The sequence below is a fragment of the Triticum dicoccoides genome, chromosome 4B, assembly GCF_002162155.2.
Source record: "Triticum dicoccoides isolate Atlit2015 ecotype Zavitan chromosome 4B, WEW_v2.0, whole genome shotgun sequence".
In the NCBI taxonomy this organism is placed as follows: Eukaryota; Viridiplantae; Streptophyta; class Magnoliopsida; order Poales; family Poaceae; genus Triticum; species Triticum dicoccoides.
In genome coordinates this window covers 514,989,933-515,014,372 of record NC_041387.1, presented here as the reverse complement: position 1 = coordinate 515,014,372, position 24,440 = coordinate 514,989,933, and positions in this window count along the sequence as shown.

Below are 24,440 nucleotides of genomic sequence, written 5' to 3'. Positions count from 1 at the left end.
ATGGATATCAGCCAGGCTATCCATGGCCATAAACCAACTTAGGCCAAAAGCCTAAGCTTGGGGGAGTACATATTTCTCACCGACTTTACATTCATGTTCACACACTATTCTAGTCATCGGTGCTCATACTTTTTCATTGTATAATCCATGCTAGTTTAATTTTCTTTTTCTAGTTTTCTTCTTGTGTGTTTGATAAACCATATGAAAAACCAAAAAAAATTGTTAGTTTAATTTCCATGCTTGTAGTAGAAATTAAAATGAAAACCCAAAAAGATTTCTCGTTCTTCTTTTACTTGTTGGGAGCTTTCCCGTGTAAATAGTTTTCTTTTATTTTCTTTCCTTTGAGGGGTTGAGAGTAGAAGACCATATTAAAAATGTTTAGTGGCTCTCCTATGCATGATTGTTAATTTAACCTAGAGCCCATATTACTTTGTCTTCTCTCTCTTGAGTTGAATGCTTGCAGATTCCAGCTTAGTCCAATGCACGTGCACTATTATTATTATACACATCATTCGGTCGTGCAAGTGAAAGGCAATAATGACGATATATGATGGACTGATTGAGATGAGAGAAGCTGGTATGAACTCGACCTCTCTTGTTTTTGTAAATATGATGAGTTCATCGTTCCTGATTCAGCTTATTATGAAGTAAACATATTTGCAATAACATTTAGAGACTATAGTTGCTTATGCCATGCTTGATTAGCTATGAGTTATAATGGTTTAACTTGCGTGCCAACATGCTATTAGAATGATTATGATGTGGTATGATGGGATGGTATCCTCCTTTGAATGAATTGAGTGACTCGACTTGGCACATGTTCACGCATGTAGTTGAAACAAATCAACATAGCCTTCACGATTTTTATGTTCATGGTGGATTATATCCTACTCATGCTTGTACTCGGTGTGAATTAGTTTTAATGCATGTTTATGACTGTTGTCGCTCTCTCAGTTGGTCGCTTCACAGTCTTTTGCTAGCCTTCACATGTACTAAGCGGTAATACTGTTTGTGCATCCAAACTCCTTAAACCCCAAAGTTATTCCATATGAGTCCACCATACCTTCCTATATGCGGTATCTACCTGCCGTTCCTAGTAAATTTGTATGTGCCAAACTCTAAACCTTCAAATAAAATTCTATTTTGTATGCTCGAGCAGCTCATGTTTCAACTAGGGCTGCCTATATCTTCCATGCTAGGTGGGTTATTCTCAAGAGGAGTGGACTCCGCTCCTCATTCACGAGAAAGGGCCGGTAACCGGGATGTCCAGTCCCATGATCTAAAAAGATCAAAGAAAATCAATATAATTAAACAAAACTCCCCCGGGGATGTTGTTAGTTGGAGGCACTCGTTGTTTCGACCAAGCCATGGATTGATGCTTGTTGGTGGTGGGGGAGTATAAACTTTTACCATTCTGTGTGGGAACTGCCGATAATGCATGTAGTATGGAAGATATAACCATCTCATAGTTGTTGCGTTGATAGTGAAAGTATGCCTCCCAAAATGTTATTCAATCTCTATTTTAAAATCGAGCTTTGGCACCTCTACAAATCCCTACTTCCCTCTGTGAAGGGCCTATCAATTTACTTTTATGTTGAGTCATCATCCTTCTTATGAAAAAGCACCCGCTGGAGAGCACACTGTTATTTGCATTCATTATTATTAGTTTATATTGGGTATGACTTGAGTGGATCTCTTTTACCATGAATTACAATGTTTAGTCAGTCCTTGATCTTTAAAGGTGCTCTGCATTTATGTTTTGCGGTCTCAGAAAGGCCTAGCGAGATACCATTTTGTTATGTCATGTTATGATTGTTTTGAGAAAGTGTTGTCATCCGAGTTTTATTATTATGGCTCGCTAGCTGATTATGCTATTGATATGAGTGATTGTGAGACCTAAGTGTTATTATGAGTATGGTTAGTTTATAATATTTGTTGAAACCTGAATGCTGGCTTTGCATGTTTACAACAACAAGAGCAAACAGAGTTTGTAAAAGTTTGTCTTTATCACTTTCAGTTTATCAACTGAATTGCTTGAGGACAAGCAAAGGTTTAAGCTTGGGGAGTTGATACGTCTCCAACGTATCTACGTTTCCAAACACTTTTGCCCTTGTTTTGGACTCTAACTTGCATGATTTGAATGAAAATAACCCGGACTGACGCTGTTTTCAGCAGAATTACGATGATGTTGTTTCATGTGTAGAAAACAAAAGTTCTCGGAATGACCTGAAAATCCTCAGAGACAAGTTTCGGAAAATATAAAAAATACTGGCAAAAGATGAAGACAAGGGGGCCCACACCCTATCCACGAGGGTGGGGGGCACGCCCACCCCCTTTGGGCGCGCCCCCTGTCTTGTGGGCCCCTTGAGGCTCCGCCGACCTCAACTTCAACTCCATATATTCCGTCTCGCAGAGAAAAAAATGAGAGGGAAAGTTTCATCGCGTTTTACGATACAGAGCCGCCGCCAAACCCTAATCTCTCTCGGGAGGGCTGATCTGGAGTCCGTTCGGGGCTCTGGAGAGGGGGATTCGTCGCCGTCGTCATCATCAACCATCCTCCATCACCAATTTCATGATGCTCACCGTCGTGCGTGAGTAATTCCATCGTAGGCTTGCTGGACGATGATGGGTTGGATGTGATTTACCATGTAATCAAGTTAGTTTTGTTAGGGTTTGATCCCTAGTATCCACTATGTTTTGTGATTGATGTTGCTATGACTTTGCTATGCTTAATGCTTCTCACTAGGGCCCGAGTACCATGATTTTAGATCTGAACCTATTATGTTTTCATGAATATATGTGTGTTCTTGATCCTATCTTGCAAGTCTATAGTCACCGATAATGTGTTATGATCCGACAACCCCGAAGTGACAATAATCGAGATACTTCTCGATGATGGCCGTAGTTTGAGGAGTTCATGTATTCACTATGTGTTAATGCTTTGGTCCAGTTCTCTATTAAAAGGAGGCCTTAATATCCCTTAGTTTCCACTAGGACCCCGCTGCCACGGGAGGGTAGGACAAAATATGTCATGCAAGTTCTTTTCTATAAGCACGTATGACTATATTCGGAATACATGCCTACATTACATTGATGAATTGGAGCTAGTTCTCTGTCACCCTATGTTATAGCTATTACATGAGAAATCGCATCCGACATAATTATCCATCACTGATCCATTGCCTACGAGCTTTTCACATCTTGTGCTTCGCTTATTCACTTTTCCGTTCCTATTGTTACTACAAAACCCAAAAACATTACTTTTTCCACTGTTACCTTTACTATCCTACTACTTTGCTACTAAATACTTTGCTGCAGATACTAAGTTATCCAGGTGTGGTTGAACTGGCAACTCAACTGCTAATACTCAAGAATATTCTTTGGCTCCCCTTGTGTTGCATCAATAAATTTGGTTTGAATACTTTACCCTCGAAAGCTGTTGCGATCCCCTACACTTGTTGGTTATCAATCGTATGTTCAGAGGTTGTCGAACATGAGCCTCAAGTCATCTATTAAAGTTTCAACGTGTCTTGTTTTAATGATCACGTCGTCTATGTAAGCCTCAACTGTTTTGCCAACTTGTTTTTCCATGCATGTCTGAATCATGCGTTGATAGGTTGCGCCGGCGTTTTTGAGCCCGAAAGGCATGGTGTTGAAACAGAAGGGGCCGTATGGCGTAATGAAGGCCATTGAGGCTTGGTCGGACTCCGCCATCTTGATATGATGGTATCCGGAGTATGCATCGAGGAAACACAATGAGTCATGTCCTGCGGTTGCGTCGATGATTTGATCAATGCGAGGGAGGGGGAAGGGATCCTTGGGGCAAGCCTTATTGAGGTCCTTGAAATCGACACATAGGCACCAAGATTTGTCCTTCTTTGGTACCATTACCAGGTTTGCTAGCCAATCCGGATGTTTGATGTCTCTGATGAATCCGGCCTCGAGTAGCTTGGCTAGATCTTCTCCCATGGCTTGCCGCTTAGGCTCTGAGGAGCGCCTAAGAGTCTGCTTGACTGGCTTGTATCCTTTCAGTGTATTGAGGTTGTGTTCAGCCAGCCTGCGTGGGATGCCCGGCTTGTCTGAAGGATGCTGGGCGAAAACATCCCAATTCTCACGCAGGAAATCTCGCACTGCGGCGTCTATTGTGGGGTTCAACTGTGTCCCAATGGAAGCTGTCTTTGTAGGGTCCGTTGGGTGGACCTGAAATTTGACTATCTCGTCCGCAGGTTTGAAAGAGGTGGACTTGGCTCGCTTGTCGAGTATCACGTCGTCTCTATCCACTATGGCTCGCAACATTGTCAGTTCTTCGGCAGTGAGGGCTTCTGATAATGCCTCCAGGGCTAGTGCGGCAATTTTATTTTCGGCACCGAGTGCAACGTCCGGATCACTAGCTAGAGTGATTATTCCATTGGACCCAGGCATTTTGAGCTTCATGTACCTGTAATGGGGTATAGCTTGGAAGTTCGTGAATGCGTCCCACCCTAAGAGGGCGTGGTATCCGCTGCTGAACGGGGCCACTTGGAATGTAATTTCTCCGGACCTGTAATTCTCCGGCATGCCGAATACCACATCCAGTGTGATTTTTCCCGCACATCGCGCCTCTCGACTAGGGATGATTCCCCTAAATGTCGTGCTGCTTCGCTCAATGCGGCTCTTGTCAATTTCCATATTGTTGAGGGTTTCCTCGTAGATTAGGTTTAGTCCGCTTCCGCCGTCCATGAGCACTTTGGTGAGCCGGAAGCCGTCCACGATTGGACTAAGGACCAAAGCGGCTGGTGCCCGGACTGTTCAGAATTGAGGTTCGTCCCTGGCATTGTAAGTTATAGCCGTGTCGCTCCACGAATTTATTGTTGACACGTGGCAATCTTCGGCGAGACTGCGTTGAGCTCGCTTGCGCCTATTATTTGAGGCAAAAGTCTCGAAGACTGTCAATATCGTATTGTTATTTCTGACGGGATGTTTCTCTGTTGTGTGGTTTATGAGGATAAACTCGCCGCTCTTTGCTACCTGTCGGAGTATCCGACATGCTCTAAGGCTGTGTGTTGGCATGGTATCCGGTGTGCTGTGAACTTTGCATGGCCCATTGAGCCATTCCTCCAATATGTTTCCACACCTTGCATCGGGCTTTGATTTTTTGGTAATTGAATCGGGTAAGTTACGAGAGTTTGCCCTTTTAGTTTGGATGAAGGGTTTAGTGAGAGCCGGATTATCCCAGAAGTTTGTTTGGGTTTTCCAAGTGCTTTCCATTGCGCAGTATTTGTGCACTATGGCCGCTAAGTCCGCGAAGTGTACTATGTCACGATGACCTATAGTGTTGAGGATCCCTTTGTCCGTGCAATTTTTGCAAAAGAAGGAGATTGCATCTTCCTCGCGACGAGGAATCTGGCCGAGTAATGATGTACTGTCTCTTGGGGCTCTTGTCTGATACGCGAAAGATTGAATAAATCTGGGTGGGTGGGTGGTTTTGAATTCGAATCCTGACCCGATCTGAGATCTAGGGGCCAAGAAGCTTCCGAGTTTAATGGCTCAGGCTCCGGGATGTTGCCCAATTTCTTCGGCCCGCCACCCGATTCTGAATTCGGGTTTGGGTCATATCCTCCCGCGAGTGGGTGTCCGGCTCAGAGAGCTCGGAAATACGGACATAGTTCGTCCTCAAAATAGAAGGAGAATTTGCATGATGCTCTTCCACTACCGTTATCTCATGGGTGACCGGCGGAGAGTAAATATCCCTTTGGCCGGGTTTAAGCCCGATCCGGTCATGGTCTGTAGCGATGGCCAGGGCAGCGATGCGATCCAAGAGCTCATTAAGGGAGGAGAGCTCCATTGGGTCCATCTGTTCGGCGAGTTCCGAATCGATGTGGAGGCTGTTTTTGATGACCTGAGAAGTCATCTGTCGGAGTAATGGGCCACGGGTAGGCTAACCCGAGCCCCAGAACCTTTCAAGACATTGGGATCAGTAGCACCGCTTATGCCGAGTCCCAGGGACGAATCCAAGTTATGCCGAGTCCCAGGGACGACTCCAAGTTATGCCGAGTGCCAGGGACGACTCCAAGATGAGCCGAGTCTCAGACGGCAACTCCAAGACGAGCCGAGTCTCAGACGGCGACTCCAAGACGAGTCGAGTCTCAGACGGCGACTCCAAGATAAGCCGACTCATGGCCGGCGACTTCCAGAGAGGCCAGCTATGGAGAGTCAGCCCGCGACTCCACCCTCGTCTCGAAGGGCGAGGCGGGGTATGACCACGACATGGCCGTCCCCCTGCTTACAAGGGGCCGACGTGGCTACAGTAATCCGTATCGCTGAAGGTCTCCGGCGAGGCGCGGCACTGTTGCCATGCCTGCCCTGACCTCAGCCACAGTGGGCAGCGCACTGTGCCCACTACGCCTGCCTGTACGACCGAAGGACGGTGGGGCCGCCTGTCAGTGGGTAGACAGAAGACGGCACGAGCACCCTGAAGACGGACCCGTGGGAGTCGGCCCCCTGGAGTCGGCCGCCCCCTCCCACGGGCCCCGCGCGCCATTAATCAGACAAGATAGGGAATGGCGACAGTGAACGCACGCCGGACGACGGCGCTGTTGCCATGTCCATATGAACAAGCCAGCGTCATCAGGAGTACCGCTACAGTATCAGGCCTGTCCGCGGGGCCCGCCAGTCGGCGGGCCCTAGTAGTCGGCAAAGAGGACGACGGCCTGAGAGACAGACGGCTGGGACCCGTGCCCAGCCAGATTACCATTGTACCCCTGGGGGTAGGCCTATATAGACCGCTCAGGAAGCCCATGCAAAGGGTTCGGGCCCAGATAGAGATAGACCTTAGATCATAGGAAGGAGAGAGCTAGCCTTGCCCTCTCCTACCTCCAGAAACAGCTCCAGGAGCACCATTGTAACCACTTTGCCATAGTGACCATGCGGAGACCCCAGAGCAGCAGTAGGGGTGTTATCTCCTCGAAGAGCCCTGAAGCTGGGTAAGTTCCACCGACGTGCATGTCTTCGCCTCATCCCGCTTCCGGGCACCGGCGACGTTCAACTCGCTCCCACCATGATAAGCCATCCTTTGGCATATGTCGTACCCAACCCCCGTCATTTGGCGCCCACCGTGGGACGAGGTGCACCGTCGTCCGGAGACCTGCTCTGGACGGGAACCCTTTTCCTCCCTAGCGAGTGCAGCCAGCCCGGCACACCAGATGGAGTTTGCGCCGACGCGCTGCACGGCGCTGAGATCACCTGCGCGGCCAGCAGCCTCGCCGAGCTTATCGGTGAGGTACGAGAGCCTCCTCGAGAGCCTCCTCGCGGGTCTCCTCGACCGACTCCACGTCGCCGGCGAGCCTGCCGTGGACCTGGAGTCCATAGGATCCACCGACCCGATGCTGGTCGACTCTGACACGGCATCGCTCGACGCATTTCCCACCAACGTGGTGGTCTACGACGAGCCGCTCCCTTGCGAGGGGAGCGGCGGGAGCACCGTCACATAGGTTCTCGTCCTCGATCACGGCGAGCGTTCCGGTGAGGGAGAGCACGACCCGCTCGACGCGGCTCTGCGAGACCTCACCGCGCCGATTCCAGGAGACACCGACGCCGAGACGCTAGAGGCACGCCGCCTTCAGCTTATCGAGGGTGCAAAGAAGCTGGCAAGCATGAGGCGCTTGTCAGAAGCCTACCAGCGCGAGATGGATCGCGCTGTGGGCGGCTCGCCGGCTCCGACTGGGCTTAGCCGCCTAGGCGCAGTCCGACAACGCGGAACGGCAATCGCCAATATGTTCGGGGCTGATCACCCTGTGTATGCCACGCCTGTGGAGAACATCCGTGCCGCCCAGGCGGCGGCAGACGAGCTCGACAACTTCGAGGGCGAAGAGCGCCGCATGATGACGGAGCGAGTTCAGCAGCTCCTTGACGCGGCTGCCGCGCAGAACGAAGCCGGCTGCCGCGCAGAGGCACCGCAGCGACAAAACGATGACCCGCCACCCTGCCGAGAGCAAGGCGCGACGTCCCGGACGCCGACTGGCAGGGCCCGCGGGAAGAAGGACAAGGAGCTGGCTGTTAGCCACAGTCGGACTCGCATTACCATCGAGCGCGACTAAACGACCATCCCAAAGCGGTGGAACAGCGGGACGACTATCTGCCTCCCCCTCCTTGTAGAGAAAGGCGAGTCTCCCCGCCGCCCGTGGAACATCCGACTCTCGGCGACCGTCTTGGCTGCCGAGAGGGAGTCAGAGAGAATGATGCCTGCCACCGGATCGACCGACTCCACCAATCCTTGGCGCTGGAAGAAGAAGATGAGTTGGGTCCTCCCTGCTTTGGACCCCGCATCCGAGATGAGCCCTTCCCCAAAGGGTTCACGCTCCCCCGAGACACGCCCAAATATACCGGCACCATGAAGCCGGAGGACTGGCTGATCGATTACTCCACCGCCGTCAATATAGCAAACGGCAACAAGCGTGTTGTCGTAAGATACGTCCCACTCATGCTCCAGGGCTCGGCCCGGACATGGTTGAATAGTCTACAGCCTCGCAGCATCAACAGCTGGGTCGACTTAACCGATGCCTTCGTCCGCAACTTCACAAGCACGTACAAGCGACCTCCCAAGACTCACCAACTTTCCTTGTGCGTGCAAGGCCCCAACGAATCCACTCGCGACTATCTCACGCGTTGGGGCAAGCTCCGGAACTCCTGCGAAGGCGTGCACGAGGTGCAGGCTATCGAGTACTTTACTGCCGGGTGCAGAGAAGGCACCCTCCTCAAGCACAAGCTTCTCTGCGACGAGCCGGAGACCCTCGATGAACTGCTGATCACGGCAGACAAGTACGCCACGGCCGACTCCTCCATGAAGGCGGAGATTCAAGTCAGCGCGACTGGCAAAGTCGCTCCTCAGGCTCCAAGAACTCCGGCTGGGGACACCAGTCAGCGGCAACAGCAGAACGACCACAAGCGCAAGGCCCCGCAGCCGTCTTCCAACAGCCGGCAAGTGGCAACAGTCGAAGACCAACAACCGGAGGGACCGCCTCCGGCGAAGCGGCAGAAAGGCGGCAAGTCCAACTGGTTGCCGGCTTTCTCCTTCGAGCAGACCCTGGATGGCCCCTGCAAGTTCCACAGCGGCGCGAAGCCGTCAAACCACACCACTCGGAAATGCCACTGGCTGACCAGAATCGCAAAGGGAGACGGCCTACTCCCTACCCCGCCTGCTGGGCCGCCTCCGCCACAGCCGCCCCAGCAGCCGGCTGTCAGGCCAGTCGGCGCGATACAAGACGAGTTTCCGGATGAACACGGAGCCTATGTGGTGTTCACCAGTGTGGCAGACGATCGGCGCAGCAGGCGCCAACAGTAGCAAGAAGTGAATGCACTCACGTCAAGCTCCCCAGAATTCATGCACTGGTCCGAAAGGCCCATCAGTTGGAGTAGAGCCGATCACCCAGAGGTGATGCCGAGTCCAGGCTCCTACGCTTTGGTCTTAGGCGCCACACTCGCCACAGATAGGCGGGCCGCTCGCTTCTCGCGAGTGCTGATAGACGGAGGCAGCAGTATCAACATCCTGTACAAAGATACGATGGAGAAGTTAGGAATCAAGCGAAGACAGCTTCAAAGCAGTCGGACTGTGTTCCACGGCATTGTCCCTGGCCTTTCCTGCTCACCAATCGGCAAGATTCTGATAGACGTCCTGTTTGGGGACAAAGATCATTTCCGCCGAGAGCCAATTTGGTTTGAGGTGGTGGACCTTGAAAGCCCGTACCATGCGTTGCTCGGCCGACCAGCGCTGGCCAAGTTCATGGCAGTCCCCCACTACGCCTACCTCAAGATAAAGATGCTGAGTTCCAAGGGAATCCTAACCGTAGCCGGCGACTACAGAAAGTCGTCTGCTTGCGCGGCCGAGAGAAGTTGGCTGGCCGAGTCCTTGGTGATCGCGGCTGAGAAACGGCTTCTTGATCGGGTCGTGGCGATGGCCGGCAAGCAGCCCGAGTTATCGCCCGACCCCAAGGAGTCGGAAGCAGAAGGATCATTCAAGCCGGCCAGACAAAACAAAGAAGATACCTTTGGACCCGGAGCACCCAGAGAGGTACGCTGTCATGGGTAGAAACCTTGACAGCAAATAGGAAGGCGAGCTCGTCAATTTCCTCCATGAGAATCGAGACATCTTCGCATGGTCCCCTAAAGACAAGCCTGGTGTACCAACGGAATTCGCCGAGCACAAATTACATGTCCGGTCTGATGTAAAACCCGTCAGGCAGCCCTTGCGCCGGTTGTCAGAAGAGAAGAGAAGAGTTGTTGGAGAAGAAATAGCCCGGCTCCTGGCAGCCAGCTTAATCATGGAAGTATTTTTCCCAGAGTGGCTAGCAACCCAGTACTGGTGCTGAAGAAGAATAAGCAGTGTCGGATGTGTATTGACTACACAAGTCTCAATAAGGACTACCCCAAGGACCCATTTGCTCTGCCAAGAATTGATCAGGTGATAGAATCCACAGCCGGATGCGAGCAGTTGAGTTTTTTGGATGCATACTCTGGATATCACCAGATCAAACTGAACCCGGCTGACCGACTGAAGACCGCCTTCATCACACCGTTTGGTGCCTTCTGCTACCTGACCATGATGTTCGGCTTGAGGAATGCCGGCGCCACCTTTCAGCGTTGCATGCAGAAATGCCTCCTCAAGCAACTCGGCAGAAATTCCCACGTCTACGTGGATGATGTGGTGGTAAAGACGGAAAAACGTGGGACTCTGTTGGAAGACCTCAAGGAGACCTTCGAGAACCTGCGCCGATTCCAGATCAAGCTCAACCCCGAGAAGTGCGTCTTCGGAGTACCAGCCGGCCAGCTCCTTGGTTTCCTGGTCTCCGAATGCGGCATAGAGTGCAACCCTATGAAGATCAAGGCCATCGAGAGGATGGAAGCACCCAGACGGCTGTTAGATGTGCAGAAGTTCACCGGCTGTTTGGCGTCCATCAGCCGATTCATCAGTCGGCTAGGCGAGAAGGCTCTCCCCTTGTACCAGCTCATGAAGAAGACAACCTTTTTTGAGTGGACTCCCAAGGCGGACGAGGCCTTTCTCCAATTGAAGAAGATGTTGACTACTCCCCCTGTGCTGGCGGCTCCGACTCCCAAAGAGCCCATGCTCCTATACATTGCCGCCACCAGCCGGGTAGTCAGCACAGTCATTGTAGTCGAGCGCAAGGAGGAAGGCAAGGCGCTACCAGTCCAGAGACCGGTATATTACCTGAGTGAGGTACTGTCGGCCTCCAAGCAGAACTACCCCCACTACCAGAAGATGTGCTATGGCGTGCATTTTGCCGCCAAGAAATTGAAGCCTTACTTCCAAGAGCATCCAATCACTCTGGTCTGCACAGCCCCACTAGACGAGATCATCGGAAGCCGAGATGCTTCTGGCTGAGTGGCCAAATGGGCCATCGACTTGGCTCCCTACACCATCTACTACGAGCCCCGCACCGCCATCAAGTCACAAGCGCTGCCCGACTTCCTCGTCGATTGGGCCGAGACCCAGTATCTGTCGCCAGCGCCCGACTCGACCCATTGGCGGATGCACTTAGATGACTCCAAGATGCGCACCGGCCTGGGAGCCGGCGTCGTCCTCACTTCCCCCAAGGGTGACAAGATCAGATATGCGCTGCAGATCCATTTCGCCGCCTCCAACAACGTGGCCGAGTATGAGGCGCTCATCCACGGGCTCCGGCTTGCCAAAGAGCTCGGCATTCGCCGGATCCTGTGTTATGGCGACTCTGACTTGGTGGTCCAGCAATCATCTGGCGATTGGGACGCCAAGGACGCAAACATGGCGAGCTACCACTTCCTTGTGCAGCAACTCAGCGGATACTTCGAGGGGTGTAAGTTCCTCCACGAGCCAAGGAACGACAACAACCAAGAAGACGCCTTGGCACGAATCGGCTCCACCCGCCAAGCAATACCATCCAGCATCGCCCTTCAGCGCCTCCTCAAGCCTTCTATCAAGCCGTCACCCGAATCAGACTCAATCTTTGTGCCGGCTCCACCCGAAGAAGTCATATCCGACTCCAAGAAAGACACAATCGAAGCCGGCCCGGGGACTTTAGAACCCGGCCCGGGGACTGCAGTGGCAAGATCGAAGACTCCAGAACCCGGCCCGGGGACTGCTCCAGTCGGCCCGGGGACTTCGTCAAGTCAGCAAGCGGCTGCGGACTCCAACCCACCGCCTCCCAGCCCAGCCGCCCTTGTCCAAGTCGCACTAGTAGCAATTGAAGAAATAGCAGCACCCTCATGGGCCCAGCCCATCCTCAAGTTCCTAGTAAACAGAGAGCTGCCAACTAATGAAATCTTGGCTCGGCAAGTGCAACGCCGAGCAGCAGCTTATACCATAGGCAACAGAGAGCTGGTCAGGCACAGCGTCACTGGCGTCTACCAACGCTGCATCGAGGCAGAACAAGGCCAAGCGATCCTTAGAGACGTCCATGAAGGCGAGTGCGGTCACCATGGGGCCTCAAGAGCACTCGTTGCCAAGGCCTTCCGGCATGGTTTTTTCTGGCCGACTGCCCTAGAAGAGGCCAAGGAATTAGTCCAAAAGTGCAAGGGGTGCCAGATGTTCTGTTCCAAGCCACTTCAGCCAGCTTCCGCACTCAAGACTATCCCCATCGCCTGGCCCTTTGCAGTCTGGGGCCTGGACATGGTGGGACCATTCAAAACGGCACGAGGTGGCTTGACTCATCAACTTGTCAAAGTGGACAAGTTCACCAAGTGGATAGAAGTGAAAACCATCAAGAAGTTGAATGGTCCGACTGCAGTAACTTTCATCGCCGACATCACGACTCGGTACGGCATCCCGCACAGCATCATAACCGACAATGGCACAAATTTGCCAAAGGCGCCTTGGCCCGTTTCTGCGCGATGCAGGGCATCCGACTGGAATTAGCGTCCGTTGCCCATCCGCAGTCAAACGGTCAGGTGGAGCGAGCAAATGGCCTCATCTTATCCGGCATCAAGCCTCGACTGGTCGTGCCACTGGAGCGATCGGCCAGCTAGTGGCTTGAGGAGCTGTCGGCCGTCCTTTGGAGTCTGCGCACGACTCCAAACAAGTCAACCAGCTTCACACCTTTCTTCCTCGTCTACGGTGCCGAAGCCGTCATCCCAACGGATATACAGTTCGACTCCCCGCGAGTCACTATGTACACCGAGGAAGAAGCAGAAGAAGCACGTCAAGACGGCGTCGATCTGCTGGAAGAGGGCCGGCTGTTGGCACTCAGCCGGTCCAGCATCTACCAGCAGAGTCTGTGTCGATACTACAACAGGAAGGTCAGCCAAGATCTTTCCAAGAGGGCGACCTTGTGCTCCGACTGATCCAGCGAACAGCCGGCCAGCACAAGCTGTCAGCGCCTTGGGAAGGCCCCTTCATCATCAGCAAGGTGCTGGGAAATGACTCCTACTACCTGATCGACGCCCAGAAGCCTCGAGCGCGCAAGAGGGACGACTCCAGGAAAGAGGCAGAACGCCCGTGGAATGCAAATCTTCTCTGAAGATTTTACAGTTGATGCAGTATGTATCACGCTCCCCTTTTGTATTAAAGTACCAAGACTTTGGCCCTCCTGAGACGAGCTTGGGGACTGCCTTCTTTTGTTATCTGTATGAGAAGAATTATGCCTTCGAGTATATTACTCTTTGTTAATGCCGCTTGGCACCGGGTCCGACTAGTCGGCCCGGGGACTCGCCGCCTCGCACTATGAGGAGCTTCCTGCAGTCAGACAAGTAGTGTGTGGTGCCTAATCCATCTCCTGACAAGGCCGCAGCTCGCAGAGCGACTGTTTGGTGGCCAGGAGTGAGGAAGAACGGGCGCCCACACGAAAAATGGCTAAGGGCCCAAAGCACGAACATAGCGCAAGACGGCCTCCAGCATCTCTAAAGCAAAAAGCCGACTCATGAGTAGTCGGCTTGCCGCTTCTACTAGCCTCTATTAAAAACAGCCGACTCTTTAGTAGTCGGCTCGCCGCCTTGTATCCAACTTGTTAGAGAAGACTCTAAAATGGTCGAGTACTTGCCCTCCCAAAGTAGCCAAACATTTGATCCAGCGACAGTCCGCAGAGCGGTTGTCCGACTGGCAAGGCAGCAACTAAAGGAAGGCGGCAAAGGGAAAAGCCTAAAGAGCAATAAGCAAGGAAAGATAGAACTCGGATGAATATTTACATAGGCCCTTGGCCGAATCTTCGAGTAGAAGTTCAAGGTACACCCCGAGAGTGGAACTGTTCGAATTTAACAAAGTTTTCCAAAAGATTACTAAGACGGATATAGCAGAGGCGAAAACGGCAGCCTAGGAGGCGGCATCTGGGATCGGAGGATCGGAGGAGATGGCGGTGTCAGGCGCCGGAGCGGCCGGCTGGGCGGTCTCGGTTTGATCGCCTCCGGCGGCAGTCGCCTTCTCTAGAGGCGGCTCGTTGCTGGAGGCGCGGTCGAGCTGAGGCTGGTCGCCCGCTCTGACTTCTGGCACCTCCGTCTCGCCTTCGTCCTCCACCTTGCCTTCCTCCTCGGTGCTGGAGTCAATCACCTCCGCCGAGTCCTCGCCGAAGTCCGGGTTCATCCCGAACCACTCTGGCGGCACCTCCTCGCCGCCTGCAGCCCGCTCGGGGACGAAGACACTGGTGTCCGTCTAGTCGGCAATCACCGCCGCACGCTCGACAAGGGCACCCTCCACTGCCACCAACTCTGCCTGGGCCTCTGAGCGGAATGCGGCCAGCCAGTCCAGGTCCAGCCCTGGATACCACGCCTTGACGAATTCCAAGGCCCGGTGTGCTCCGGCCCGGGCCGAGGAACCCTTCCAAGCTTCAAGACGGCCAGCTGCGACCTCCAGCTAGTCGGCGGTCCGACTGGCGGTGCGCAGGGCCGGCATGTCTGGCCACAGAGCGGCAACCGCCTGGGCGCCGGCACGCTGAAGCCGGCGCATCAGCCGATGGGCAGGACGAAGACGGGCCTCGATGCTCAGAAGCTGCTCATTGATGGTTCGGGGGGCGCTGGCGGCGATCTCCGCGCCGCTTGCCCATCGCATCTCGCGATCAGCCTCGATGGCCTGAGTGACCGCCTGCGAGTGGCCAGGGAAGAAGTATGCCAAGACAAAAAAGAAGTGAGTCGAAAGAACCAGAAATCGGCCCGACCTATAGTCGGAAGCTCAAAGAAAGAAAGGAAGAAAAGAAACTCACCATCGACGATTTCTTCGATCTCATGGAAGCCGGAGGTCAGCATCGCCTCCCTGTCAGTCCAAGAGGAGCGCTCGCTCTCGAACTCGGCCAGGAGAGCGGCCTCCTTCTTCTTGGCCTCGTCCTGCGCCTTCTTGAGTAGCTCCTTCTGCTCGGCCAGTTGCGCGGCCAGCAGGTCGCGCTCTATGGCGAGTTTGCTGCACTCGTCCTCCTTGGCGCGCAAGGCGGTGTTGGCCTCGCCCAGCTGCTGCTGAAGGGTGGCGTTGGCCTCTGAAGAAGAAAAAAGACGAAAGACGATGAGTGATCAACAAAGAAAGTCGCTGAGAAGATCCGGCCCGACTGCTCAGCAGTCGGCCCGAATCTCGGGGACTACAGCCCGCGGGTGCGCCAGCGCGCCCCCACGAAAAAGGAGGACTCACGCCGGCTCTCCGACAAGTCGGCAGTCCACCTGCCAAGCTCCTCAACATTGCGGTTGAAGGCGGTAGCACTGAGGTTGTGATACTCCTGCAATAAAGCATTTCATACAAAGTTAATATTTGGAACTCGCCAGAGGGAGTTCCAAACCGCCTGCTCAGCAGCCGGACCGAAACTCGGGGACTACACCCAGTGGGTGCGCTAGCACGCCCCCACAGAGAAAAACAAGAATCAAAAGATAGAGACATACTCGGACGGCCGTTCACGCTGCCAGATGCGCCTTGGTGCGGTTTTGAAGGGCGTCGCCTTCACCTCGCAGCTTCGCCTGGACGTCCAGAAGCGCTTGGTTCAGCAGCCCTGTGCCGCCTCCGCGCAACCACCCAACGGGCACGGCGCACGTCGCCTCGGCGTCTGGGATTGCCGAGCTGGCGGCGCCAGTCTCCCGGGGTCGCGATGCCGAGGTCGCCCTCTCAAGACGACGGCGCACTAGCGAGGCAACTTGAAGAAGCAGCCTCGCCTCGGACTCGTCCGCAGTCGGCGGCACCGGCGGGCCCGCCGGCTATTTGCTGTGCGCTCTCCCAGACGGCGGTGGAGGTGCGGTGGTGGCACGAGCATGTCCGACATGGAGGCCTTGCCGCTTTCCTTCTCCACGACGGGGTTCTCGGTGCCGGCTTCTCTAGTCTGCCCCGTGAACTCCGGGGGCGGCGGCGCCGAGGACAGCGGGATGACGAGCAGCGCCGATTGCCGGTGAGCGGCCTCCTCGGCTTGCCGCCTTGCTACTGTGGCGGCTTCGGCCTCTTCCAGTTTTTTCTGGGCGGAGGCCGCCGCCCTCTCGGCCTCTGCTTTCTCCAAACGGGCGGCCTCCTCCTCGTAGCGCTGCTCCCGCACGTTTCGCTCCGTCGCCTCCCGGAGGTCGGCGGCAGGATCAACCTGCCGAGTGTTGGCTGACGTCTCCGCCGACCCCATGACGGAGGGGACGGCGACCCTCTCAAGGGTGAGGGGAGCCCTGAAGAAAAAAAAGGGAATGAAAAAGAGAAACTCGGACAAGATTCACCGAAGGAAAATAAGGACAAAGGAGGAAACACTTACGCAGAGACTAGCGGCGGCCTCTCACTTCGTTGCGGAAGCGGTTAGCCCTCGCGGCCGCCTCCTCCCGTTTGGTCGCGGCAGGTGCCCCCTTGAGCTTCTTCGGCTTGCCGCCGAGTGAACTCGGCCCAGTCTGGCGCATCTTCAAGCCTTCTTGGCCGGCCAGGCCGGCGGAGGAACCCGTGCCTGATGAGCCGACCCTTGGCTGGTGGCGCGGGATGACTTCCCCTTCGGCGTCGTCATCAGGCCAGTTGGTGAATGTGACCGAGGGCCTGAGGCCGCGTCCCGCTCCTCCTCCCCCGCCTTCGGCGTCGGCTTCCATCGCCGCCGCCCCCAAGTCGAGGTCGTCAACGTCGCTCTCCGCTCAGTCGGGGACGAACTCGCGGGGTGGTCTCGTGATGCCGGCTGCGGGCTGCATGAGGGGGTTCTAATTCAGAGAAGCCAATGAAAATCAGAAGTCGGAGTCGGCTATGAAGAAGACAAAGCAACAAAGAGATGCGACTTACCACTGGAGGGGGATTGGCGCGCGAGTACGGCTCCTTGCCGAATTGCCAGTCCTCCCCGAGCTCGCAGTTCGCGATGTGGTTCACCATGTTTGCCACCTCTGCGCGGGGCATTTCCCTGGTGCACATCCGACTCGGGTCTCGGTGGTCGCTCATCTGACTGATCAGATGAGGCCGGCCTTGAAGAGGGAGGACTCGGCGCACCATGAAGGTGGCCAGCAAGTCGGCCCCAATGAGGCCCTCCGACTGCGTCGGAACTCGGAGACGCGCCATGGCGGCGGCTCCGGCGGGAGTCAGCGTCTTGGCCTGATTATACCAGCTGGGGAGCCTCCCAGCCGGTGCGCCGGCTTCATAAGGCGGCAGATTGACCCAGTCCCCGTCGGGGGCAACACTCTTCACATAGAAGTACGACCGCTGCCACATCTTCACCGATTTGATTAACGCGATGGCGGGAAACGGATTGTCGGCGGTCGACCGCCGCATCGCAATGAAGGCGCTGCATTGAGCTGGCACACCGGCGACGTGCGTGCCAAGCTTGGAGGAGAAGAATTCTCCCCACAGCTCGATGGTGGGGAGGACGCCGAGGAAGCCTTCGCACAGGGTGGCGAAGGCAGACAGCAGCACCACCGTATTCGGGGTGAGGTGGTGCGGCTGGAGACCGTGGAACTCCAGGAAGGAGCGGAAGAAGCCACTCGCTGGCAGCCCCAGGCCGCGCATGAGGTGTGAGCGGAAGATGACCCGCTCGCCCTCCTCCGGCGCCGGCAATATCTCTCCCGCCGGCGCGGCGCGGGCGCGCACGAGGTCTGCGCCGGGGAGGCGGCGCGTCCTGCGGAGGAACTCGATGTGGTCATCATCCAACTCCGAGCCATCCCACACGCTGGAGCGCACGGCGGGAGCCGCAGCGGCGGAGGAAGAGCTCATCGCTGTTGGTGCGGTGTGTTCCTGCTCGACGGCGGCAAGAGGAAGGAAAGGAAGCAAGAGGAGGCGGGGGAGCAGGGAAGATGGGCGCACGTGCTTGCCACTCCAATCCCCCCACCCCGCCTACTTATAGCCTTGAAGGCGGAGAAGCCGATGGGGCGGGTGTGGGATTAACTGCGCGCAGGACCCCACGCCCCACACGATTTACCCCACGAAGTTACTGCGCGCAGTAACGATGTGGGCAACCCAACCGTCCGCATGGCCACAACGGATCCGTTCGTGTGTCGAGGCGCGGTAGTGGCAGGCCCCGCCTGACGGCCCGTCCCGTCGTGCGTGTGGGTAGGCAAACTATCCTCTCCACGTGGCACCACGCGGTAGGACCGCGGCGGGCGGCCGCGGGGACGCGTATCAGGCACGCCGCCTGGTCTCCCGCCACGACTTTCGAACTCTCTACGAAGCAAGACGGCCCTCTGCGAACCCGACTTTCAGACAGTCGGCCTGAAGGAGGACGGCAAGCGAAGTCCTAAAGAATGAAACTGTTGAGGCCCCATGACGCAGTATCCACGGAGCCTCACCAGCTTCGGGGACTACTGTCGGAGTAATGGGCCACGGTTAGGCTAACCCGAGCCCCAGAACCTTTCAAGACATTGGGATTAGTAGCACCGTTTATGCCCAGTCCCAAGGACGACTCCAAGTTATGTCGAGTCCCAGGGACGACTCCAAGTTATGCCGAGTCCCAGGGACGACTCCAAGATGAGCCGAGTCTCAGACGGCGACTCCAAGACGAGCCGAGTCTCAGACGGCGACTCCAAGACGAGCCGAGTCTCAGACGACGACTCCAAGATAAGCCGACTCATGGCCGGCAACTTCCGGAGAGGCCGGCTATGGAGAGTCGGCCTGCGACTCCACCCTCGTATCGAAGGGCGAGGCGGGGTATGGCCACGACATGGCCGTCCCCCCTGCTTACAAGGGGCCGGCGTGGCTACCGTAAGCCGTATCGTTGAAGATCTCTGGCGAGGCGCGGCACTGTTGCCATGCCTGCCCTGACCTCAGCCACAGTGGGCAGCGCACTATGCCCACTACGCCTGCCTGTACGACCGAAGGACAGCGGGGCCGCCTGTCACTGGGTAGACAGAAGACGGCACGAGCGCTCTAAAGACGGACCCGTGGGAGTCGGCCCCCTGGAGTCGGCCGCCCCCCTCCCACGGGCCGCGCGCGCCATTAATCAGACAAGATAGGGAATGGCCACAGTGAACGCACGCCGGACGGCGGCGCTGTTGCCATGTCCATATGAACAAGCCAGCGTCATCAGGAGTACCGCTACAGTATCAGGCCTGTCCGCGGGGCCCGCCAGTCGGCGGGCCCTAGTAGTCGGCAAAGAGGATGACGGCCTGAGAGACAGACGGCTGGGACCCGTGCCCAGCCAGATTACCATTGTACCCCTGGGGGGTAGGCCTATATAAACCACCCCAGGAAGCCCATGCAAAGGGTTCGGACCCAGATAGAGATAGACCTTAGATCATAGGAAGGAGAGAGCTAGCCTTGCCCTCTCCTACCTCCAGAAACAGCTCCAGGAGCACCATTGTAACCACTTTGCCATAGTGACCATGTGGAGACCCCGTAGAGCAGCAGTAGGGGTATTATCTCCTCGGAGAGCCCTGAAGCTAGGTAAGTTCTGCCGGCGTGCATGTCTTTGCCTCATCCCGCTTCCAGGCACCGGCGATGTTCTACTCTCTCCCACCATGATAAGCCATCCTTTGGCATATGTCGTACCCAACCCCCGACATCATCGTCGGCGCGACAGCCGATTGGGTGGTCATGACGAAGCCGCCCAGCCGGAGAGTTTGGCCTAGGGCCAGGGCTCCCCCAGAGGTGATGATGTCCTTGACAACGAGATGAGCCATCAATCCTTATCGCGACGACAGAGTGGAACTCTCAATGAAAGCACCAATGTCGGTGTCAAAACCAGTGGATCTCGGGTAGGGGGTCCCGAACTGTGCGTCTAAGGCTAATGGTAACAGGAGACTGGGGACATGATGTTTACCCAGGTTCGGGCCCTCTCGATGGAGGTAATACCCTACTTCCTGCTTGATTGATCTTGATGATATGAGTATTACAAGAGTTGATCTACCACGAGATCGTAGAGGCTAAACCCTAGAAGCTAGCCTATGATATGGTTGTTGTTGTCCTACGGACTAAACCCTACGGTTTATATAGACACCAGAGGGGGCTATGGTTACACATAGTCGATTACAGAGAAGGAGATCTAACATCTGAATCGCCAAGCTTGCCTTCCATGCAAAGGAGAGTCACATCCGGACACGGGACAAAATATTCAATCTTGTATCTTCATAGTCCAATAGTCCGACAAAAGTATATAGTCCGGCTGTCGGGATACCCCCTTATACAGGACTCCCTCAGCCGCCAAGGCTTGGGGGTCCGGACAGTCAACAATTTGGTTCTTTTTAGTTAGGAACTGAGTCCAGAATTTCTTGGCTAACTCTCCGGGCTGTTGGGTAATGTGACCCAAGTCATCAGCATACGGTGGTCGCACGTAAGTGCATTAGAAGTTGTCGAGGAACGTGTCCTCCAGGTTTTCCCAACTGCCGATGGAATTTGTCGGCGGGCTATTCAACCAGTGTCGGGCCGGTACTTTGAGTTTAAGGGGAAGATACTTGATGGCATGTAGATCATCACCGCGGGCCATGTGAATATGGAGAAGGAAATCTTTGATCCATACCGTGGGGTCTATGGTGCCATCGTATGATTTAATGTTTACGGGTTTAAACCCTTCTGGGAATTCATAATCCATTACTTCATCCGTGAAGCACAGGGGGTGTGCGGGGCATCTATGCCGGGCTATGTTACTACACAGTTCGAGTAAGTCTGGTCTGTTATGTTCGGCCCGGCCGGACTTGTTGTTAATGTATCCGACATAAAAGGTCATTGTCATGTGCTGGGGCGCGCCCCTGTGATCCGTAGATCGATCTTGGCTGTCCTGCTTTGTTTTCCAATATATCTCACACGACCTGCATATTGCCCCGGGCCGTAGTGTATTGGTGTGGGGGTGCAGGCTGGTATTCGGGATGGTACGCCATTTTATCTCGGCCACGAGGTGGCCGGTCAGCCTCGTCCTGTGATGGTAATGTAGGATCTAGGACCTCCTCCCCGAGTTGGGGTAGCAATTTGTGCTTTGAGTAACCTTTGGCGGGGCGCTCGAGTCCGTATTCCTCAGCTGCCAGGACCTCAGTCCATCTGTCTGTGAGCAGATCTTGATCAGCTTGGAGCTGCTGCTGCTTCTTTTTCAGGCTTCTTGCTATGGCTATAAACTGGCGCTTGAAGCGCTCCTGCTCTACAGGATCCTCAGGCATGCCGAATTCATCATCACCGAGGCTCATCTCGTCTTCGGAGGGAGGCATATAGTTGTCATCCTCCAAGTATCCGTCTGTCGCATGTTCATCTGGGCTAACCTGCCTGTCTTCCTGTTCGGCCTGCTCAAAGGCAGGTTGATCGGGATTATATTCATCTTCAGAACCATCCAGATTATTTTCGTTTGCTGTGCCGGTATTGCTGTGGTAGGGCTTAGAGCAGCGCCGATGACGCCCATGCTTTGATTTCTTCCCTAAGGGGTTATTCTCTATTGCCTCATCGCCATTGGTTTCTTTGGGAGTGTCCACCATGTATATATCATATGAGGAGGTGGTTGTCTAGCGCCCTGTGGGCGGTGGTTCCTGTTCTTCTCCTGCATCGTCGTCCATATCGTCGATGTCTTCGGAGTCGAAGTCAAGCATGTCGGTCAAATCATCGACAGTGGCAATGATTTGGGTGGTGGGTGGGCCGGGTAACGAATTTCTTCGTCGCCTGTTTCCCACTCAAGCCATAGATAGTTCGGCCAAGAGTCTCCTAACAAAGAGAGAGACCGAATTCAGCATGTCGCCAAAGGGCGAGTGCTGAAAGATATCCGCAGCGGTGAACTCCATTACCGGAGCCCAATCGAATTCGATGGGCCTAGATGCGCGTGGCCCGGAACCTACGGCCGGACACAAGTCCGGGGGTCCATTGACACAGATTTCCTTAGAGGTGGAGTTTGTGATCGGCTCTACCACCAATAGGTATGCGACCTCCATGGCAGGGTCCATCCACACGTCCTCAGACGACGGGATCTGCCATGGATTTAGGTCCGGAGCTACTTCAGGTGTGATGTCTACAATACTGTTCGACGGCATATCTAAGTCATGCTCGTCGTGACCGTTCGGCACTCCTGGCGTAGGCACGAATCCGTCGAAGATCAAGTCCCCATGGATATCGGCCGTGTAATTCAAGTTTCCGAATCTGACCTGATGGCCAGGGGCGTAGCTGTCAATCTGCTCTAGATGGCCAAGCGAATTGGCCCGCAGTGCGAAGCCGCCGAACACGAAGATCTGTCCGGGGAGGAAAGTCTCACCCTGGACCGCGTTGTTGTTCATGGTTGAAGGAGCCATCGAGCCTTGCAGCAATGTCACAGAGGAACTCTCAATGAAAGCACCAATGTCGGTGTCAAAACCGATGGATCTCGGGTAGGGGGTCCCGAACTGTGTGTCTAAGGCTAATGGTAACAGGAGGCAGGGGACACAATGTTTTACCCAGGTTCGGGCCCTCTCGATGGAGGTAATACCCTACTTCCTGCTTGATTGATCTTGATGATATGAGTATTACAAGAGTTGATCTACCACGAGATCATAGAGGCTAAACCCTAGGAGCTAGCCTATGATTATGATTGTTCTTGTCCTACGGACTAAACCCTCCGGTTTATATAGAAACCGGAGGAGGCTAGGGTTACATGGAGTCAGTTAAAGAGAAGGAGATCTATCATTCAAATCGCCAAGCTTGCCTTCCACGCAAAGGAGAGTCTCATCCGGACACGGGACGAAGTCGTGAATCTTGTATCTTCATAGTCCAACAGTCCGTCCAAAGTACATAGTCCGGCTATCCGGATACCCCCTTACCCAGGACTCCCTCAGTGGCCCCGGCAAGGATCTTGCCGAGGGTCTAGCTTGAATTCTTCTCTTTGTTTACTGGCTTGGATGTCGCCTCAGTGTTCTTGTATTTTTCCTTCAACTGCACCATCAAGCCTCGCCACAGGTGCGGCTACAACTGACCGTGCACAAGTAAGCGGTACAAAAGGGCCCAAACTTATGTACACCAACACGGTGGTTCACACTTTATTCATGGTGCATTCCTTGCAAAATATGATGTCAACCATATAATTGCATCACCCTATCATCCTCAATCTAGTGGTCAATTTGAACTTAGCAATAGAGAAATAAAACTAATACTACAAAAAACTATTAATAGGTCCCGACAGAATTGGTCTAGGAAATTGGATGATGCACTTTGGGCCTACAGTTTATATAAATCCTATGGGTATGTCTCCTTATAAAATGGTTTATGAAAAGCTTGTCATTTGCCTCTTGAGTTAGAACATAAAGCATATTGGGAAATTAACGAACTCAACTATGACTTCAAACTTGTCAGACAAAAGAGTTTATTTGATATTAGCTCATTAGATGAATGGAGAACCCAAGCTTATGAAAATGCCAAATTATTCAAAGAAAAAGTTAAAAGATGGCATGGTAAAATAATCCAAAAGTGGGTATTCAAAGTAGGAGAATATGTCATCTTGTACAACTCTCGTTTCAGATTCTTTACAGGAAAACTTCTCTCCAAATGGGAAGGACCATATGTTATTGAGGAGGTTTATCACTTTGGATCTATCAAGATCAATATGACGAAGGTACTAACCCGAAGGTAGTCAATGGACAAAGAATTAAACACTATATCTCATGTATGCCTATTAATGTTGAAAGCAATGTTATCCAAACCATGACATAGGAGGAACACATAAAAGAAACCTTCCGGAACACTCCAGAATACTAAAAAAAGAGGAGGTACATGATACCGTAAGTAAACGGACTCCAAAAAATCCGCAAAAATATTTTCTGTCAGTTTTGGAATATGACAAAAATTAGGAAAATAACAAACAACTAGGAAGGAAACCCTGGTGGCCAGGCGCGCACAGGTGGGTTGTGCCCACCTTGGGTGCTTTCCGGACTCCGTTTTCCCCTGTTTGCTTGTTTCCCAAGATAAAAAAACTCTTTATATACCCCCAAACGTATTGACCACTGTATCGCAAAGAAATCTTCTATTCTTCTTTCTTGTTGTTTTCTGACAGATCTAGATTGCCATGGCCGCTTCGACCTCCGCCAAGGACAAGTTGTTTGAGAAGTCATCAACCCATATTTGCGAAAGGTGATGCATCACCCTCAAGCCATCAAGATGCGTGAGGGGGTGCTCCACATTCGGGGCGTCCAGGGGACCAAGACGACGG